The sequence below is a fragment of the Molossus molossus genome, unplaced genomic scaffold (genome assembly GCF_014108415.1).
Source record: "Molossus molossus isolate mMolMol1 unplaced genomic scaffold, mMolMol1.p scaffold_m16_p_17, whole genome shotgun sequence".
Classification (NCBI taxonomy): domain Eukaryota; kingdom Metazoa; phylum Chordata; class Mammalia; order Chiroptera; family Molossidae; genus Molossus; species Molossus molossus.
Window position 1 is genome coordinate 26,739,771 of NW_023425352.1, and position 17,589 is coordinate 26,757,359.

General features: G+C 40.3%; 1 protein-coding gene and 1 non-coding gene across 2 annotated transcripts in view; one reads left to right on the plus strand and one right to left on the minus strand.

Moving 5' to 3' along the window:
- Positions 1-13,746, minus strand: part of LCOR (ligand dependent nuclear receptor corepressor) — a 143,267-nt gene extending 129,521 nt beyond the window's left edge. The window contains exons 1-2 of the mRNA XM_036265619.1: positions 13,714-13,746; positions 12,648-12,721 (exon numbers count right to left, since the gene is read on the minus strand). The gene's annotated coding sequence lies outside the window, so the exon portion shown is untranslated. The remainder of the gene's footprint in view (positions 1-12,647; positions 12,722-13,713) is intronic.
- Positions 562-668, plus strand: LOC118632865. The gene has a single exon (XR_004960113.1). It is a non-coding gene; the product is annotated as a U6 spliceosomal RNA (small nuclear RNA).
- Positions 13,747-17,589: the final 3,843 nt, after the last annotated feature.

Here is a 17,589-nt window from a genome sequence, read left to right on the forward strand (position 1 = left end):
ACATCTGACAAAATATGGACTGACTGACATAGGTATAATAATTACTAAAGATATTTTACCTAAACATCTTCAAACACTTTTGAGAAGTAATTTCTATCATGTAATGTCTGACAGATAATGCATAAACATTAATCATTTAATAAAAAAAAAAACCTTCCACTTTTTCCAAAGTAAAGTTTAAGTCCTCAGGAAAAGAAACAAAAGGGAAAAAAAATAGTCTGGATGATTAACATCTCTGGTCCCTTGTCCTTATTGACAATGTCAGTTTTATTATCAATGTAACTATTAGAATACTCTTCTCCATTATTTTACATTCTCTTGCTTTTAATTTTTTTTCTTTATTGATTTTGAGAGAGAGAGAAAGGGAGATGGAGAGAAATATCCATGAGAGAGAACATCGACTGGCCACCTCCTACATGCCCTCCCAACTGGGGATTGGGCCCACAACCTGGGCACGTGCCCTGACCAGTAATTGAACCGGCGACCTCTTGGTACATGGGTTGACGCTCAACCACTGAGCCTGGCAGGCTACATTCTCTTGCTTTTAAAAGATCAAAATCTGTGCCTGCATTGGCAGCACACAGAGTAAAATTGGAACAATACCAAGAAGATTAGCAAGGCCCCTGTGCAAGGATAACATGCAAATTCATGAAGTGATCCCCATTTTTATAGAGAAAAAAGGGACATCTGTAATACTTTCAACAAAAAAGATAAATTTTAAAAAGAATTAAAAAAATCAAAATCTATGAATAATTCCATTTTCTTAATAGCTTAACAGTCTTGACCGAAACAATTCATTCAGGTTGGACTGTCACCTATGTGGCCTACTTTCTTTTTTATTTTGCATTTATCTTCAGATAAAGCAGGAGGGAGAGAAGGAGGGAGAGAGAGAGAAACGTCAATGCGAGAGAGACACAACGAGCAGCTGCCACCCACACAACCCCAACCGGGGCCAGGGACAAACTGCAACCAAGGTATGTGCCCTTAGCAGGAACCGAACCCAGGACTCTCCAGTCCGCAGACCAGAGCTCTAACCGCTGAGCCAAACCAGCCAGGGCTGGCCTACCTTCTTTTTGAAAAATTAAGTCCCACACAGATTTGCAGCTCCTGATAAGGCCTACCTAAAATCTTCTCACTAATGTGGAAAATTCTAGTTTTTCTTCTCTACCTTCTCCCCATTTATGAATTTATCCTTAACTTTCCCCCAATAAAATGTACTAATCATTAATATGGACATGCTATATAAAATTAAATGGAAGTTCTTTGCCTAAGAAGAAAGGGGCCAAAGGAAGTATTTTTAGATAAGATTGCACATTGGTAACCGTCTTGAATCTTGAAACTGTTTTCAGTAGAGAGATGTGGATTTTTGACTCTCTGTATATATCTATTTAATCTAAAATGCCAAAATCTGCCCTGGCCGGTTTGGCTCAGCGGTTAGAGTGTCAGCCTGCGGTCTGGAGAGACCCGGGTTCGGTTCCCGCTAAGGGCACATACTTCGGTTGCAGTTTGTCCCCGGCCTTGGTTGGTCGTGCGGGTGGCAGCCACTCGATGTGTCCCTTCACATCGATGTTTCTCACTCTCTCTCCCTTCCTCTCTCTCCCTCCCACTCTATCTGTACAAAAAAAAATAAATAAATAAAAAAAATAAAATGCCAAAATCTATTTTAATAAATATTCCACAGTGAAAAGCTTGACTTAGTATATATACACACAAAAAATGGTTGTACAAGACTCACATGGAAAAAGGCTTTATCACTTTAATCACACCCATTTTACTTTTAAAAAGTAGCACAATTCTAGTAGCTCTCAAAAAATTGTTAGGAATTAGTCCATATTATTTCATCATTTTTATTTTAATGTATTCTCTTTCCAGTACAGAAAACAGATCCAGATATAGAATCTAACATATTATTATAAAAATATTGCTAACATTTCCAAGAGGTAAAGAATAACTAAAATTTTTAGTACAATGACCACTGAACATAGGTGATATATTAATTAAACCTTTTTAAAAAGAAGTACTAATTATATTAAATAATCATAGAAAAATGACCAGCTTAAAGGTTTTTTCAATAAGTATTCCCAAAGGTTTGTGAACTTCTTTTTTTTTTTTTTTTTATCCTCACCCGAGGACATTTTTCCATTTTTTGTTCAGATAGAGCGGGAGGGAGAGAGAGAGAGAAACATCGATGTGAAGGGACACATCGAGTGGCTGCCACCCGCACGACCAACCAGGGCCGGGGACAAACTGCAACCGAGGTACATGCCCTTAGCGGGAACCGAACCCGGGTCTCTCTGTACCGCAGGCCGACGCTCCAACCACTGAGCCAAACCGGCCAGGGCAGGTTTGTAAACTTCTTAATGCCTTCTCATAATTAAAGTACTCACTTTATTGTGATCAGATAAAGCTAATCGATGTCCATTTATGTAAGTTAAACTTTGTCAGCTTCCTTAATAGCTGAGTGAAAATTCACATAACCTAACATATATAATGAGATAAGTATTTATATCATTAGTCAGTCAATTTAAAAAGCCACATTTCAACACAGGAGCATATTCACAAACATTTATGTTTCTGTCACTTTTTATTGTTAGGTAAGGAGTTTCCCATTTTATTTTGATGGGAATTTCTCCCTATTACCTTTGTTGCACCACCTTCCTATATCTACTAATGAAGTATTTTATCTAAAATCAGTGATGTTTGAAATTACCAAAACAGTAAATACATCATTTTTAAAATTTGCCAAACTGCTTCTACCCCTTCTCAGCAATTAATTATACACTATTCAGCAACTTCCCTTTCAAACATCACACATTTTTAAATATGTATTGCCAACTGCACCAAATCTAAGTCATAATCAGGTTAGAATTGAGAAGGAATTTGGCTAAAGTCCAGGAATCCTGAATCCTGACCTCAATCTACTTTACGTTGATCACCCCTTCACCCCACTTGAGGTCTCTGGGAAGGATATGAATAGAAGAAAAGGCCAGACACCCACACACTGTTACTATAAAGCTTTTGTTACCAACTTCAAAGTCCCCTGTGAACTAAGCTGGTCCGCATGGAAGGCTCACCAAGCTTAAGGCCTAGAATCACTTGGATATTCCTTGCTGTCTTTCCTCTTCTAAGCCTATGCTCAAACCTCAACCAATGGTGAAGAAACAGTTTAGCAACATATGAAGGAAAACTAAGCTAGTGAAACATTTAGTTCAGAAATCCATTTAGCTCTGAATACTGCTGACAAAACTAAAAAAATCAAGAAAAAGGAAAGACATAAACAGGACCATAACGCTGAAGATAAGGGGGCAAGGCATTCTAGGCCAGGGCATTTAAAGAGTAATTATGTTATCATTTATGGTAAGATTATGGGTAAAGAAACCATAATTCTAGCCCTGGCTGGTTTGGCTCAGCAGTTAGAGCATCAGCCCTCGGATGGAAGGGTCTCAGTTTCGATCCCTGGCCCGGGTTAGAGTCATGCTGGATGCCTCTCTCTCACATTGATGTTTCTCTCTCCCTCCCTCCCACTCTATCTAAAAATCAATGAAAAAATATCTTCGGGGGAGGATTAACAAAAAAACAAACAAACAAACAAACACAAAAAACAAAAAGAAATCATAATTCTTTAATGTGACATAAATCAAATAAGCAACCAGCAGTTGGAAACAAAGGAGGGGGCAACTTGGTAAAAACCAAATAGGAAAGTCTAAAAGAAGGGTGTTGCTTTAACGTTTAAGATTAAAGTGCATAGCCCTGGCCGGTTTGGCTCAGCGGTTAGAGTGTTGGCCTGTGGTCCAGAGAGACCCAGGTTCGGTTCCCACTAAGGGCACGTACCTTGGTTGCAGTTTGTCCCCGGCCCTGGTTGGTCATGTGGGTGGCAGCCACTCGATGTGTCCCTTTCACATCAATGTTTCTTTTTCTCTCTCTCTCTCTCTCCCTCCCTCCCACTCTATCTGAACAAAAAAATGGAAAAGTGTCCTCGGGTGAAAAAAAAAAAAAAAGATTAAAGTGCACAGGCTTTTGAATTTCAATCCTGGGTATACCATTCTTTAGCTGAGTGACCATGAATGAAATCCTTACTCTTTACAAATCTTTTTCTCCACCTGTAAAACAGATATTAATATCAAAGGGCTCTTGTCTGGCATATAGTAAATTCAGAATATGTGGTAGCTTTTAATAAAGATTAGCAAACCAAGTAAGTTTCTCCATACTTTAGATATCCCATTTCTTTAAATGTATGAACCACTTTATGGAGGTGGAAAGAGGGAGATGGTACTATACAAAAGATTGTAAAAAAGATTCAATACTGAATATTATGTCTGGGAGTTGCTTCAAAAAAAAAAAAAACCAGTGGGAAGGAAACAATGGTCATTAGTTGATAAAGCGGGTGTTCACTGTACTATTATATTTTTGTATATGCTTGAATCTTTACTAAATGAGAGGGTTTTAAAAATTCCTTTCCTTTTAATTAATATGGTTGGACAAGAAAACAAGTTCTAGCATCGCTTCTAACTCTGACACATCATGAATCTAAAAGATGGAAAGAAAAGTAAAAGAGAACACAAGAATCCTATCCAGTGGGTAGGTATAAAGGAAAATACCTACAAATGACCTAGAAAATATACCTCCATTGATTGGGTTTAGAAAGGGAAGTATTCAGGTAAAAGCTGGCAAATTACCCATGCACTGGGGACAATTAAAAAAAAAAAAAAAGGGTGGAAAACAAAAGAGCATCAAACTGAACACAAGCATGTCTTAATTTAACAAATTCAACCATTCCTTCCTCTACACACATTCTACACTTTAATTTTTATTTTTTGAATTTGTGTAAGTCAATAATTCTAAATGTATTAATATAGCATATACTTATATTAAATCAGATGTGAATTCTGCTGTAAAATGAAATATATTTCTTTGTGGTAAATTCACATTTCCACATGTGGGATTTTCTTTTACTAAGCAAGATATACCCTGGAGATCCTTTTAGGTTTTTCTTCCCCTTTATTTTGTGAATTCATGAGAGAAAAAACATATCTTCACCCTCTGGAAACCTCTAAAGATTCAACTAATGAGCCCTGGCCGGTTTGGCTCAGCAGTCAGAGCGTCAGCCTGCGGTCCACAGAGACCCGGGTTCGGTTCCCGCTAAGGGCATGTACCTTGGCTTCAGTTTGTCCCACGCCCTGGTTGGGTTGTGTGGGTGGCGGCCACTCGATGTGTCCCTTTCACATCGATGTTTCTCTCTCTTCCTCTCTCTCCTTCCCGCTCTATCTGAGTAAAAAATGGAAAAATGTCCTCGGGTGAGGATAAAAAAAAAAAAAAAGATTCAACTAATGAGAGAAATGTACACAATAATAATTTATTAATAATGACCATGATAAAGTAAAATGATTCAGACTTTGTTAAAAATAAGTTAACCGTGAGACTGCATAACAGTCACAAATTATTGAGTATTACCAATGCGAATAAAAAGGCTCCTCATACAAGTTTTTTAAATAATAATAATTCCCATGGGAAATAATATTGATGTTCCTATCTTCTAACCCAAAAAGTAAGTCTCCATGTGCATCATCTTTAACAGAGGGAGAAAACTACTATGTAATTTCATATAGCAGTTGGATCAAGTTAAATTGTTTCTGGAAGAGTTGTGTTTTACTTTTCATAAGAAGTTAGGTAAATGTTTTAAACATTAAGATACCACACAATTATTTCTGTGGGTAACAGGGATGCATTTATGCCAAGGAAAATCTCCTGATTGCTTTAACAAGAGTTATTACTTAATGTTTCCCAACTGGCCAACTGTTTCTTAATACCCATCTTTATCTTCCTACTTTTCTAAACAAAGACAAAATAATGTATGTGAAAGTTTTCTAGAAAGTATAAAATGTGCTACACAGACATAAAATAGTAACACAATTTATATATTTTTCTGACACCTCCTGCTTTTCCCTATGTCATTTAAGAGTTTATTTATTCCTATTACACTTGCCAAAATCTTCTGAGACAATTTCGTTTGTAAATGCTCCCCTTCAAACTTTGTACTGTGATGGACAAACTTTTAATAATTTAGAAGTTTTAAGAAATACTCCTTTACGTCAAATGGTACAGTTATAACAGTTTTTAATGTAATTGTAAAATATGTACAACTGAGTAGAATTTTTTTCTTCTTAGTAGTATGGAATGTCTCAAAACATATTCATTTCTAGTTTCTCAATACCAAAATTTTAAATGTAAGTCTGAATCACTGGCTACATAATTTTTTTTTTCTTTTAGCTATTCCCTTTGAAAAAATACACATTACACAAAACTGAATTATAAGATTGTCTATAAGGGCACTCACCAAAAACTGGCTTTACAAAAAATAATTAAAAACTGGCTTTACACATTAACTTCCTTGGACTGTGTAATAATGAATTCAGAAAGTTAATTGACATACCAATAATTGACATAATTCTCTTTAATAAAATATACATAAACATGTGGAACAAAGGAATAAAAACAAGACAAAAATTACTGTCAACCATCACTGTATAGGCTTCCTAACTTGCCCCTCAGGGTCAATCCATTAAGTAAAGGATTCTCAGACTAATTCTGTCACCTACTTCATAAAATTTCAATTTCATTCTTAAGACATCATTTCACCTGACATTTTGTGACAGACCAAGTCTAACCAACTCAAAAATCAGGGAAATTAATACTAATGACAAAATTCAAGTCTTTTGAAAACAGACTTAGTCTAGCACCAGAAAATAAAACCATATACCAATGTGCCATAAATATAACCTGTCAGATATCTGAGTTTTACAAAATATATATTAAAAAAGTAATCTTAAATTTCAAAAATACTGTTTTTATATAGATTTCTCTTGCTATTCAAACTTAGAAACAGAATAGATTCAGACAAAATATCTATGTAGCATAACCCTAACCCAAACCTTTATTTCTTATCCAAAATTCAGGCATAGAACAGATCAGAATAATATGGTTTACCACACTATGTGAACATGATATATTATGAACCCTCACTATAAAAAGCAGGAATTTAGAAGATTTGGATAGCAAAATTGTTACACAACTCCATCAAATAACTAACAATTTTAATAATTCATAGAAAATGATGTTTAAGGAAGTCTTTCCTGAGTAGTTCTAGTTCATTACAATCACTCCACTACTGTATCTATTATTTCCTTCACAAGATACAGTAGGTCCTCAAATAATGTTTCATTCAACATCGTTTCATTAGAATGACGACACGCCATAGGAGCTTAACTCCTCTTTATATCAATTATCCTATGGTAAAATTGGTGTCATTATACATTGTTTCACTTAAAGCTGATCAACAACCTTAAGTGAAAGCTTACTGCATATTGCAGTTTATCTTCTGATCTGTAATTATTCTCAAATTGAAGATATGATCAGAAAAAAATGTTTGCAAATCATATACTGATGTGGGTCTAAGAGCCAGAATACACGCTTAAACTCAACAATGAAAAGACAACTAACTCAATTTTAAAATGGGCCAAGGCCCAGCCAGTGTGGCTAACTGGTTAAGTATCAATCCACGCACCAAGAGGTTGCTGGTTCTATTCCCGGTCAGAGCACATGCCCAGAGTTTCCGGCTTGATCCCCAGTAGGGGGCATGAAAGAGGCAGCTGATCCATGTTTCTCTCTCATATCAAGGTTTCTCTCTCTCCCTCCCTCCCTCCGTCTCTCTCTCTCTCTCTCAAAAAAAAAAAAAAAATTAAAATGAGCTAGGGATCTGAATAGACAGTTCTCCCAAAATATACAAATGGTCAACAAACATATGAAAAGATGCTCAACATCACCTGTCATTAGGAAAATGCAAATCAAAATCATAATGAGATAGCATCCACTTGGACAGCTACTATTTAGCTCTGGCCGGTTTGGCTCAGCAGTTAGAGTATGGGCCTTCGGTCTAGAGAGACCCGGGTTCGGTTCCCACTAAGGGCACGTACCTCGGTTGCAGTTTGTCCCCGGCCCTGGTTGGGTCGTGTGGGTAGCAATCACTCGATGTGTCCCTTTCATGTCGATGTTTCTCTCTCCCTCTCCCGCCCACTCCATCTGAACAAAAAATGGAAAAATGTCCTCGAGTGAGGATAAAAAAAAAAAATTTTTTTTTTAAAGACAATAACAAGTGTTAGCAAGTGTGTGGAGAAACTGAATCACACTGCTGGTGGGAATGTAAAAAACAGAAATGTATAATATTGCAACCACTTTGGACAAGTTTAGCAGTTCCTCAAAAAGTTAAAACATAGTTATTCTATGATCCAACAATTCCACTTGTAGGCACATACCCAAGAGAAGTAAAAACAAATATCCACACAAACAATGCTGCTAATGCTCAGAGCAGCATTATTCATGATAGACAAAAAGTAGAAACCACCCAAATATCTATCAACTGATAAATGAACAAACAAAATCTAGCATGTCCATACAATACATTATTATTTAGCCATCAAAAGCAATAAAGTGTTGATACATGGTACAACATGGATGAATCTTGAACACAAGCTAAGAAGCCAGACACAGAAGGCCACATATTGTATGATTACATTTATATGAAATGACCAAAAATAGGCAAATCCACAGAAACAGAAAGAATAGGGGTTGCCAAGGGCTAGGTCATAAGAGGAATGGGAAATGACTGCTAATGGGTGTGGAGTTTCTTTTTTAGGTAATGAAAGTATTCTGGTATTAGGATAGTGATGTTTGCACAACCTTTGAATAAATTAAAAATTACTTCATTACTTTAAAAGGGTGAATTTTATGGTTTGTAAATTATAGCTCAACATTTTAAAAATTCAGGGTATGGACCACTGTACCTGGATACTTCCCATATACAAGAGACAATAAATAAAATAAGCTAATAGTTCACCCTGGAATTATCCCAAACGCAATGGGAAAGTATGATGAATAGTTTAAAAATATTTGCAAATAGAGTACAAGATTATTTGGAGGGTAGTGATGGTAAGTTCTTAACCTGAAACTACAAAAAGTAACAGCTTTCTTTATTCATACCTACCCAATATTCAGACTCTATACAGCAGATGAGTAGACATATAAAGAAAATAAGATTCAATGGAGAAGTTCAGAGGCACATCAAAACAAATCAAGCCCCATTTGCTGGGCTTTCAAGACCAGTTTGCAAAGCAGAAAAAAACAAACCAATCTCATTATTTTATATATATCTTTATTTGCCACAGAAAGTATTTTTCGATTGTTTCCAAACACCAAATCCAACCTCTAAGGATTAAAATGTATCAATACTAAGGGTATTCAAAGAATTAATGTCACTGGTTTTAGGCAATTCCAAAAATAGGTCTTATACAATGGAATAGGTATAACCTCCAAATGAGCTTACTTAGAAGACACACTGTTGTGGATGATATTGTGCCTGTAAAAGTGATTTTAAAAATCAATCTGTGTCATTGTTGCAGAATTCCACAATGGAATCCTTAAATAAAGGAAACATTACTTCCCTGAACTAAGGAGCAAAATGTATTGCATACTGCAAGTTGCCTAACAAAGAGACTCCATTTTTTAACCTGCATTAGAAAATCCTTCAACCTACTTTTACGAACATATCCCCCATATGTCCCTAGATGAATCATAAATTACAGTTTAAATAGAAATCACTGCCCTTTTCTATTTCTGTTCATTTGTTTTTCATGACAGGAATGCCTTCTCCATATTCATCAAAATGAAGCAAAAACCTGCCACATTCTTCATGAAGCGTTCCTTCATCATCTTAAGAAATCTTTCATTTCTAAACACCCCTAGCACTTGCCTGTACCATGGTAAGACACATTTTGCCTTGTACTATAACTGAATGCACTATATTTTCTCTAAGGACTAAAAACTTCCTAACGATTAGGGCAGCTTCCCTAATATCTTTGCTTTCCGGTAGTGCCTGGTACAAAGCAGATGCTTAAATATTTAACTGATGTACTTACCTGTCTTTCCTTCCTAAAAATAGCACTACTAAACAACTAAGTGATTAGGCAAGTACTCAGAAATGGCAAGTCCCCATAGAGTATGAACACCTAATTCTCACTCCCTAAAACAATTTCAGGTCATCCTGTGTAATCCCATAAGGTTTTAAAAAAAAGAACCATTCAGATGCTGCCTAGAATTGCTCCAGCTACAAGCACATCTGAGGGAATTAGGCAAATTTGAAATAATAACTCTGTGTAAGTCAAAGGGATTCATCCTGCTATCCTGCCAAGCAAGAGCCAAGCTGAAATCATAAGTTTTCCCTACACTGGGAAGAGCTTCTTAAGAATAAAGCAAGGATGAGGAGTAGTCATGCAATAAGTTACATCACACCAAACAGCTTAAAGAACCTCAATCTTCCTGGAATCTGAACTGATTATCCTCATTCTAGAGGATGCCTCAATAATCACCTGGTGACCAAATAGTCATCTTAATTATAATCACTGTATGAACCTGCTACTAACTCCAATTCAACTAAAATTTAATAATTAATGGAAACACCAACACTTCCACGTTCACAATCCATACCTGACTTCCTCCTCATCAAAAAAAGTAGAAGGGAGAATTAGATTTTGGAAACAAGAATTCATTTTTAATCCTAAAACTGTTATAAGTTAAATATAGAAACCAAATTACCCCAAAGTATAAAGATAATCAGTCAACAGAATCAAATAGGTTAGCTGTTCATAACCAATTCCATTCAAATAAAAGAGAAATTATTACATCTGCTAGTGACAAACAACATACATAGTTATCTTTTGGACTGTATGGATCATTGGCAGCCCTTTTAAACACAGAAATACTACAGTTGATTTCCTTATAACTTTTCTCTTAAATTTTCATACAAAGTGGAACAAAAAAGTAGGTTTACAGTTGTTTATATGAAAAGCAATACAATAATTAATAAATAAAAATACAAGAATAAGCTGTTTCACATATAACTGTAAAACTACTTTTGCCACATCCTGCATAATAAAGGAGAAAATATGAGTAGCAAATTATTTTAGTTAGGAGACTATCAATTATATATTACTGTTCAGATTAAAAGACTGCTCTGCACTCTGGACTCTAATTATCTCCTGAACTTTACTACCTCGAAAGTGAAAATTTGGGAGTTAAAAGTATGCTTTAAGAAAACTGATCACCAGAGTAATATCCTCCTTCAAAAAATGAATCTAAAATTTGATCAATTCAGATATTTACAGAAGGATTTATTAGTCCGTTTTTTAAAAGCCTTGTCAAGAAGTAGTAACTAACCACTAACACTAGCAATGACTGATAAAAAGGGGACCTGAGGCAGAAGGCTAGGATTCAAAGCAAACAGAATTAAAATAAGATACAACTCCCTAAAACCATCTAAAGTAAAGCAACAGTAACTTAAGACATCTACAGAATGATAGCCATCAATTTCAAAATCTTTTTAAAAACAAAAAGTCCTACTTAAAAAAAAAAATCACTAAAAAGTGAAGCAAACAAAAAACTAAAAAGTCTTCAAAATAATTTCAGGATTTTGTTAACTCACAATTCTGAAACTCATTAATTTCATGCTTCTCAAAACCTTCTAAATGTCTTTAGTAAGCTCTCTTATATGATGGTTACAAATAATACATAATTCAAAAAGTGCTTAAGCAGACATAACATTTCGGCAAATGTATGACAGGTTTGAAAGAATAAAACAAGCAGAGACAGAGTAGAGTAAATGATAACTGATCAACCAAAGGCTGATTCCTGGAGGGCATAGCTGGGCTTGGGTTGGCAGGAGGGAAATTTTAAAATATATCCACAAGACAAATTATAACAAAAACCTGATTCATGCCTTTATTATTTACATAAGCGTATGTTTTAAAATGTACTTTCAACCTTTGGACAACCAAAGTGATATCACATACCTTTAAGCACTGCTTATATTTTCATGTTATAGTCCAAATCTTTAACAAAATTCACAAACATTCTCATAATGAAACACTGCAGAAATGGAAAGGCTTACATCCCCTAAAGTAAAGGTTATGTTATTTTTGACTTGTTTAAAGTTTTAGTTTTGCTTTATAATCTATTATAGAAAACATCCCTTGTGGGACATTGTAAAGGGCATACCCTCCTGTCAAGCCAGAAAGCTCAAACACAAAGACATTGAGCCAACCAAGTGCAGTAATTCTTCCAAATTGAGCCTCTCCAACACCCCCTCACCCTTCCCCCCAACAGATATGTCTATTAAATCAGTGTCTGTTCTCCCCCTCGCACAACAAAGAGAACTTCTCACCGCATGAAATTGCCGCTGAATGGACACCAGAAAGCAGGATTTGCATAATTCCTCTAACGAAACCCGGTCGGGAAGGAGGGGATGAGGGGCCCAAGCGAACGGACAGAATCTCCCGGATTCTGCTCCCGGATTCTGTTGGGGAAGACCTGGTTCCTAAGAGTATTCCCCACGGGTGGGGTGGGGGCTGCAATTCTGGGCCTCCCCGAGGACTGGGCGTGGGGGACGACGGAGGACGACGAGAGAGTATTTCGCCACACATCAGCAGCACCGGAGCAAAGATGGGGAAATGACAATACTGGGGGACAGGAGAGCCAGACACAAGGATGGACTGAGGCTAGGGGGCGGCGGGCGGAGCGGAGACACCACACGGGCCACTTACTTTTTGGAGGGGGGTTAAATATATGAGTTAAGCCCTTATGGTCCCGCCGGCCGCCGCACAGAGGGAAACGGGACCTTGGGAGAGAAAAACAGACAAAACACATAGTGTGAGAGGCGCAGCTCGGCCGCCCGGCCCCTCCCGGGGCGCCCCCGTCCACACTCCCTCCTGCCCGCGGGAAAAATGACACCCGAGGCGGCCCGAGGTCTGGGAGGCGGAGGGAGGACGAGGCTCTCGGCGAGGCGGCGGCTCCGGCAAATCCCCCAGGAGGGACAAGAGCGACTTGTCTTCTCGGTCGGACCCAGTCCCACCTCCCTTCCTCCCCGCCGCGCACACACCAAACACAAATACACACACACACCGACCCGAGCGTCGAGGATTAACTCCCCGGCCGCCGCCGCCGCCGCCGCCCGCTGAGGAAGTGCAGCCAATGCCCCCCGCGGCCATGACACCCCACTTGGCTCGGTCAGGCGGACCCCGGGCCTGTGACAGCTCCGGCTCCCTCCGCCCCCATCTCCGCCTCACGCCTCGCACACGCCCGAGCGCCCGCCTGCCCGCCGCGCGTGCACGTGGGACCGGGGGCGCGCGCCGCTGCTGCGCGTGGGGGAGGGGCGGCGCGGAATGGGGAAGGCGCCCACGAGAGCGGAGGATGGGGCTGAGCAGCGGCCGAGCGCGCCCCCCCGCCCGACCCCGCACTGAGCTCTGCGGGAGCCGCGGCGGCGGCCCCGTCAAGTGGCAGCGCTGCGGGGCGAGCCTCCACAATAAACCGGCGGCGACGCCGGGCGGGGAGGGGAGGTGGAGGGAGAGACACGCTCTCCCGCCCGAGAGCCCGCCCCGGCGAGGGTGCGCGGAGGGGAGGGGCCGGCGCGCGCTCAGGCCCGAGCCCAGGAGAACCCGCCCGGAGGTCGCGCGCGCCCGCACTCCGGGGGGTGGGGGAGGGGGGACGCCCGAGCCAAAGAGGGCGGGCGGGCCGGAGCAGCAATTGCCTCTGCCCCGGCTCCCTCCCGTGTCCGGGGCGGCCGGCGGCGGGGCGGCCCAGGGACCGGAGGCGGCCGGGGGAGGATCTCACCTACACAGTGAATGAGCTTGTGGCGCCACGAGTCTAGTTCTTGCCGAAAGCCGCGTCTCTCAACGGAGCATTGCTGCCGCCTACACACCCTCGCCATCTTCTGCCGCCCGCCCGGCCCTGCCTCCGCCGCGGCCCCGCGCACGCCCAGCCGCGTCGCCCGGGGCCGCGCACGCACCCGCGGCCTGGGCGTCGCACCTCCCGCCGGGGGCGGCGCGGGGGCAGGGCCGGTCTCACCTCGCGGTGGCCCCGCCGTGGCCCAGGAGACGACCTGGTGCGCACCCGCCTGGCGCACTGCGCCGCGCGGCTGGCCGGGCTGCGGTTCCCGCGGTCCTTGGCCGTGGCCGCCGCCTCCCGCGGCCGCCCAGGAAGGCGCCTTCCCACGGCCGGGGCTCAGCCCCTCCGACCCCTCACCGCCGCGGCACTGTCCCCCAAGGCCACGGCTGCCCCTTCCTTTCCCTTCCCAAGGCTTTTTGTTTCCTAAATCAGTCCCATTCATCACTTACAACCTGCCTATCGCCGGGCACCAACTGTTGCAAGTTTCGTGGTAACTGGTTCTCTGAACTCGGTCGAAACTGCTTTCTCCCACGAGCCTGTTTCAGAAGCAAAATTAAGAATAAATGCCCGATGCCCGTGGACACAGTGAGCCCTAACGTTTTAAAAGGTAAAAGGATACATTTTATTAAGTCATTGAAAGGTTTAGACAACATTCTTAAATCCAGTAAAAATTGAAGTCAAGCGTTTTAATTTAAATTAAAAAACCAAGAGGTTTCGACTAGCAAGATGGATCATAGGTGAAATTCTCAGGTTGACAGATCCAGAACCACTTCTGTGTTACGTGGAAGGGAGTTTAAGAAAATCGTGCTAAAGTGAGAATGACATTCGAAAAGAAGGCTTAATTTACAATACTTAGACCAGAGTACTGGAAGTGGCTTAATTACGTATTTAAGGAAAGACTGGAAGAGAAATATTTTCCAAGGAGGGTTTTAGGTGGAAACCTGGAATAGTTCAGTCACTCTGGGTAAGGCACTACCTGTTCCATTCAAACATAATGCTCATCTTAATTGACTGTTACTTGAAAGTGAAAAAAGAAGGAAAGAAGGAGGTGGGGGGGAGTGACAGGAGGGAGGGGGAAGATACAAAACCAAAAAAAGAAAACGGAAAATAGATCCCTCTTTAACAATAGGCCCAGTACCCTGGAATGCTGGCTCGCCCTCACCTTTGGGGTTTAAGATTAAGGACGGTGCATTCCAGCTTTTAGATATGTAAATTTACCTTTGAAGACTTAATTTTAATTACTGTAGTAGGTAAAACAAATTCCTTAAGTAAGTACTTGCATCAGAGATCCCATTGGTGTATTGATTTGTGTCTTTTTAAAGACCAGTGGTCTTGGTTCTCTGCACCAGGCACTTGTGGAATGGCGTGTCTGTCCATAAAAATGGACTGAGTGGGCCTCTTGGGTAGAAGTGGTTTGAGATGGATGAATAGAAAAGCACTTTCTGCGCTTCAAATCTTAAAAACCAATGATTTTTGCACAGTTCTCAAAAGTCCACAATATTTTAGTGACTTAAGAGTACTGTCAAATGAACAAGCTATTAAGTTATGAAGTATTGAATTTTTGTGTACGTAAAACTGTCCTGAGTGGTGACGGGAGAGGACAAATATGAGATAAAAGATTGAAACTTCCTTTCTTACCACTAGGTGGTAGGTTTGAGTCTTGTAGCTTTTAACCAAGTTTCTATGGTTTTTGAAGGAAGTATCTTTCACAAAGTTTGAAATAAATGAAAAATGTGTAACTATAAAATGAGTTAATAATGAATATATTTTCAAATAACTTTATATATTTTGTTTAAAAATAATCACACCAAGGGTAATACTTTCTCTACATAATCTCAGTCTTACAGAGATTAAGAGGATCCTAGAGACTTCAGAAATCAACTCTAATATGAGGTATGGATTCTCAAATTTGGGGTATGGAATGTCCCAGACAGTTACACTGATTTGACTAGGGTTACACAGATGCTAGTAGAGGGAGCACAACACAAGCCAAAAGACAGGTTTCCCAAGCCCCAATTCAATGCCATTTCTACTACTCCACTTTGAATTGCAATTACTGCTTCACTTATTTTAAATTGGGAACTAATATATAGTTGACCTCTTACAAAGGCCTATTGGAAGAAAGGATAAGGGGACGATAATAATTATTATCATCTCTTGAGTATCTACTATATATTCAGCATTGCAACTTTGTTTCATTCCATCTGAATAACGATGCCAGAATAGGGATTATTTTTATTTTTATTTTTTTATCCTCACCCGAGGACACCCTTCCATTTTTGTTCAGATAGAGTGGGAGGGAGAGAGAGGAAGAGAAAGAAAGAGAGAAACATCAACGCGAAAGGGACACATCAAGTGGCCACCTCCACACAACCTCAACTGGGGCCAGGGATAAACTGCAACGGAGGTACATACCCCTAGGGGGAACCAAACCCAGGTCTCTCTGGACCGCGGGCTGACGCTCTAACCGCTGAGCCAAACCGGCCAGGGCCAGAATAGGTATTATTTTTACCTACTTTTTGCATTTTCCAAATTAGAGATTCAAGACTCAGAGAGGTTAAGTGCTGTCGTCCAAAGTCACAAAGCTACCAAATGGCAGAAACAGAATTTGTACTAAGATTTCTCTGACTCTCAAACCCTCTGAGTTGTTCTTCAACTATAAGCAGGACTCTGCACGCAGAGGATTCATTCTCACATTTAATTCCATTCTCACATTCAGTTCCATCGCACAGTTGAGCACTATGTGACAAACATTTTGAACTTCTATAATATGTCAGGCAGTGTCCTGAGGACACAGATATGAAGATGAAATGAAACAGTCATGTACAGTGGCTGGCACATCGTTAACATGAATTGAGTATCAGTTCTTGTGATTTGGTCTTTTTAAGCTCTCATCTGCTTGCCCAGCCGGTGTGGCTCACCAGTTGAGCGTCAACCCATGCACCAAGAGGTCACTGGTTCGATTCCTGGTCAGGGCACATGCCCAGGTTGTGGGCCCAATTCCCAGTGGGGGGCATGCAGGAGATAGCCAGTCAATGTTCTCTCTCATAGATATTTCTATCTCTCTCTTTCTCTCCTTTCTTCTCTCTCTAGAAAAAATAAAGAAATATTAAACTTTCATCTGCTTGACCAGTATGCAGGAAGCCAAGATACTTATGGAGTTTGGAGGCAATCGTGACAGTGTGAAGAAAAGACAGCAATGACCATGACCTGTGGAAACATTGTTTGAGTGATGTGCTACAGTTCTCACAATGAGAGAAATGGAGCACAAAAAAGTACTATTGGAGATTGCGGAGTAGGCTCTATCTGTGAATCATAGGACCGGTTGGCCAGTATTATATCACCTTGCATCTGATTAGTTGGAGGTGGCATGTGATAGGGAAATGACCACAGATAAATGGGAGGATGAAATGAATTGGGGCTGTCTAAGGAAGAAAAAGCATCCCGATAAAAGACTTTTTTAAAAAACATAATCAACTTCTAATGCATTCCAACAAGTGACAGACACTCTTTAGAGAACTTTTCATGGATTATGACATTTATTCCTCACAAAAACCCAGTCAATTATCCCCATTTTATAACCGAGCATGGAGAGGTTAAGTAATTTGCTCAAGTTCACATGGGTTATAGTTGATTTGCATTCAAACCCAGGCAATCTGGGGGCAAACCCAAATCTTTAACCTTCACTCTATTTTGCCTCTTATAGTAACTACTAGGGGAAATGAGACCTACAGTGATGGACAAGACCTAGATAGACAGACAGGAAGCCCTGTCACTTGGTGGAACTACTCATGTAATGGCTATTCTTGGTTAGCATAAGAC